The sequence below is a fragment of the Citrus clementina genome, unplaced genomic scaffold (genome assembly GCF_000493195.1).
Source record: "Citrus clementina cultivar Clemenules unplaced genomic scaffold, Citrus_clementina_v1.0 scaffold_6, whole genome shotgun sequence".
Classification (NCBI taxonomy): domain Eukaryota; kingdom Viridiplantae; phylum Streptophyta; class Magnoliopsida; order Sapindales; family Rutaceae; genus Citrus; species Citrus x clementina.
Window position 1 is genome coordinate 13,598,534 of NW_006262139.1, and position 4,874 is coordinate 13,603,407.

Sequence of the window (4,874 nt, forward strand, 5' to 3'; positions counted from 1 at the left end):
TGACTTGGCTCCACTTCATTTTAGGGCTCACTCCTCTCAAAAATACCATAGAACAGCGACACATGATAGTGCCATCATAACCTAAATAACATTATTTACTAAACTTGTACCTAAATTACGTTATTAAGTCTATACTTAACACTACAACTTTGCTGTTGTTAGTCTATGCATGCTGACTTGTTTTAATTATGAAATAGATTAATAGAAGTTTATGAGTTTTTGTCTTTTACTATATCATTACATGATAAGAGAATATTATCTTGTGCCGACTTTTGAATTATTCTCACCCAAAACAGAAAATGATCAGTGTCGCTTTTGATTTAGATGTCAAGGTCACAAAGAAGATGAAATTTTCTTTCACGTTATACTTAGAATCATATTGCATTTTCTTGATGCTTCTTACTTTTGTTTGATCTTTAAATTAGGATTACGTATTTTCATACACTCTTTAATTGCATGCACTGATGGATTAATGTTATTAGCTGAGAAATTAGCGTAAGATGTTTGTCTAAAGTAAGACAAATTTTCAGCAGTATGGGCTAATGTTCTATTGGGTAGAAACTAGGAAAGAAAAAATCCATTTTTTTTTTCTTCTTTAAATAATATAGTCCACAATACACAACAAATGTAATGATAGGCGCATCAAAATTCTACCAAAACCTACTTTAGTGTATTATAATTGATCTTCGTATGAAATCAACTCTCTAATGGAAGTTTGTATTATAACCGAAATCTAATTTAAAAAACTGGTGTATCAAATCAACTCTCATATAATGAGAAAATTTACTCCCGCAAACATGACATGACTTGAAATCTCGATTTAAATATGAGCCGAGGAGTTGATTAACAGCCCGTCAATGAGTAGTGGTTTCCCAATAAAACAAAAAACAAAAATAAAAATAAAAACAAAAACAAAAATCTGTCTTAAAAGAAGCTTCCTAATAATTAATAATGTTGTTTTAAGGTTATAATTAATTAAACATATATTAATGTCTTCCAAATGGGATTGGCAATCTTGAAAGAAAGGAATCTGTTAGCTTGGATTTGCTTTTGCAAGAACCAAGGCTGCTTACCAAGAACGAATAAAGCACATTCAAAACCGTAAAAGAAAGGCACATACACACACTCTCTCTCTTGAAAACAGCCCTATTTTGATAGCAAGAAATAATAATAATCACACAGTTTTGGTCGGTCAATGAGTCATCTTCAAAGCACATTGATCAAAGATAACATGTTATATATACAGTGATCCCAAAAATTTATATAAATTCGAGCATCTTCTTCTGCCTTATTAACTTCTATAAAGGAACATAACAAGTACAAGTAAGAAGAGGAATCGAAGCAAAACGATTGGGGCTCGGAAATCCAAGCCAAATCTAAGCTGCATGCATACCATATCCTACACATAATATTACTCAAATAATGTTCAATGAGTAGTTCATATTGATGTGCCCACATGAATATTTGTGCAATTCTAGCACTGGAGCTTTCACTTTTCTAACGTCCTTGTTAATTATCAACAAATGGAGAAAGAAAGTAAGAGACTGAGATTCCAACCTCTTCTCAGTTCTCACGTTCTCCCACATGTTCTGATCTTAATCATACACGTTCCTGAATTTTTTTTTAAAGATTCTTTTAGTCATTCTTCTTACAAATTCCCACGACCCCACTTGACTGTTGGTGTGTTTTGGATTTGAGTAATGATATTTGGTCCAAATAATGATAAAGGGGCTATAGAAACAGTAATGTTACATACTAGTGCACAGTTTCATTGAGGTGCATCAAAACAACGTTGGACACGCACAGTAACTTAGTTTATGTTATTTATTTATCAGGGTGAGGCAAATAATATCACCTTTCTTTTTATTAAAATGTTACTAAGGTTATATAGGTTTAGTTTTGAAGTGTTTTGGTTTAAAAGTAACGGCCAAATTCAACTATAAACTATAAGTAACTATAAAATAAAAGTTGATAACAATGGTAAATATGATTTTTATAATTAATAATGTTTTTTTAAAAAAAAAATGATAGGATCATATAAACCCTTTTTTATTAAAGACATGCTAATTAAAATCAAATTAACGTCTAAATCACAGAGCCTAAAATATCATGTATTAAAGTGTTGGCATTGAAAAGTAGCTCGCAAGTAAAGTTAGTTCGTAAATACTTTGATTGATGTGCTAACAAAGTTAAGCTAAACAACAACATACATATACTACATTTTTCTTGTACTTTTTTATTTTTTTAAACTTTTCTCTTATAATAACAGTATATTTTAAATTCTCAAGATCAAATATCAAGCAAATGATTCATTTACCTTTTTTACCTTAAAATTCTTTGTATCACAAAAATTATTGGGTTTTATGAAAATAATAGAGAGTAAGTGATATATGTTTAATTTCAGTGGGAGAAAACTGACAATCTCCTTAATACTATAGACAGTGCATTAGTGTCAATGAGGTGTACCAAAACAAAGTACTGTGCCATGCAGTAATATTGTTTATGTTGATCATCTGCATGGGTTTGGGTAAATATCATCATTCTTTGGATTTAGCTGTCACTAAGTTTAGGTTTGATTTTGTGGAATTATGGCTTAAAAGCAGCGGCTGCTAGAGAACAACGTAAATATTCTGCATTTTGTTTGTTGTTGGTAAAAGTTAGCTGCCAACTTAAAATTAATGTTTACCGATAATTATTGCTTTGACCGCATAATTTTGAAAGCTAAGTTGAATCATAACAGTTTCAAACTGTCGAACATACCCTCTATTGAAGTAATAGCTTTTAGTTTCCTTAGTGAGGTTAAAATTTGCAACTGCAGTTTCCTTAACTAGGCTGTTTAAAACACAATCATTCAACAAAATCATGGCCTTAAGTGGAATTCTGCGTTGTCGTTTTCAAAGATGGCTACAAGAGCCTCAGTATATCCTCCATCGAAATTTGTTTATTTTGTGGTGGCTGGGCCTAGCAGGCTAGCGGCTATTGAATGGACTAATCAAAATTTCAAGACATTACTTTTATGATGAGTAGCATCCGAAGATGTCACTTTTTCATGTGCCCACTTGGAATTTGACCATAAAGATGAACTATATATGAGACATCATGTGTGCTGGCTTAATATCAGTCGTTGGATAAGAAAATGGATGCAATTTTCAAAGATGAATTATTGGGTCTTAATTCTTAATCAATAAGGTACTTACGTTACAACATATAACATAATATATAGATGCCTTCGTAAATATTATATTATATTAATAATGTGTCCCAAATGCACGTGTGTGAATATATATACAAACCACAGTTAATTAGTGTAATGATGTGATTTGAATTCCGAACTTGAGTATTTGATTCTTTCAGATGGCTTGATTCTTATTTGAATCATGTGCTTGAAATCATGCTTTGACATTTAATATTGGCATTATATCTGGCACTATATATACTCTATTTCTAAATCTCTTCGTATATTCATTTGGGTGCCGATGGGGTGTCTGTGTATTTATTATTATTATTTTTTTTGTTTTTGAAGTAGTAAAGATTAATTTTGCCATGCAATGGCCAAGGGGTTTCCTGTGGCATTTGTTTTATTTAAAAAATAAAAAAAGAAATGAAAGATGAATCATTGTGCGCTCTAGTAGCAACTAAGCAAAGTGGTCTGCCATATTCTTCATGCAAAATAAAAATTTAATTCCTTTTTTTTTATAGAATAATATTTTAATTCTTGAATGCGTTTCGTCAATCACGAATCATAATTTTCTTTTATTTTATTTTCTTTTTGTTGCATTGTATTATAAGTTGATTATAAACTCTTGTCAGTTTCTCACTGATTGACAGATATGGGGTCTCGATTGTGTAAATTTTTGTTGTTTTGGGTGTATGCATGCAATGGATATGGAATTATGGATGCTTGCGTGAGCAAACACTCAGGATTTGTCTTGTTTTCTTTTTTTTTTTCCCACTCATGTTCTTTAGTTCTTATGATTAGACCCTTATAAGCCAAATTGCTGGTACAAATTAAGAACAGAAATTTTCTTTGACCAATCTGCATGACGCAGATTTTTTCTATAAAGATGAGCAAAAGAGGAGCCTATTGCTAAGCAGGAGACCGGAGAATACGCTATCAAAGATGGCCCCATTCTCACTCCTGCATGCTGGACACCTTAATGTAATGATGCAAGTATACAGTCAACAATAGAAAGCTCTCGCTTCTTACACATTACACTACTGTTCTTTTTCCAAACAGCTCTACCCATGATACAACTCAACCAAATGTTATTACATTTTTCACATTTTTTTTTGTTTTAAGTTAGAAAAACCCATTCGTGAACTATACCCCGACAAAAAAGGTGATAAAAACGTGCCTAAAATGACGTCACTACGAGTATTTTTAAAAGATAAGTAAATAAACGAACCTAAACTGGCGTTATTTGGAATGTGTTTTCGTTAATCTTTTGTTAGTATTTCGTTTAAACAGGAGATTAGTAAGCTGTAACATTACAGCAGCTGTATTATAAATTGACTATGCATCAACCTTGGCCATGAAGAAAATGACTTGCTCTTGTCATATGCTAGATTCCTAATGTTAGGTTATTATTGCTGATGCAGCTATATTCAGAAGAAATTGGAAACGTTTTTTTTTTTTTACCGAAATTTTCTCTTACCAAACTAGCCAAGCTGTTGGAAGACAAGAGAGGTTAATGGGTCTCTATCCAATAGTAATTTGCCCGAGGTTTCATAGACCATATATGTCAGAATGTGCTTTTTCATTAGACCCCCTTTTTTATCTCCTTTTTAAAATTTGGAAACTGGAAGCACTCTCAGGTGAATTCCTAGTGAAAAATAAAAATAAAACCACTAACAATTGGAAAAGCAGGCCCAGC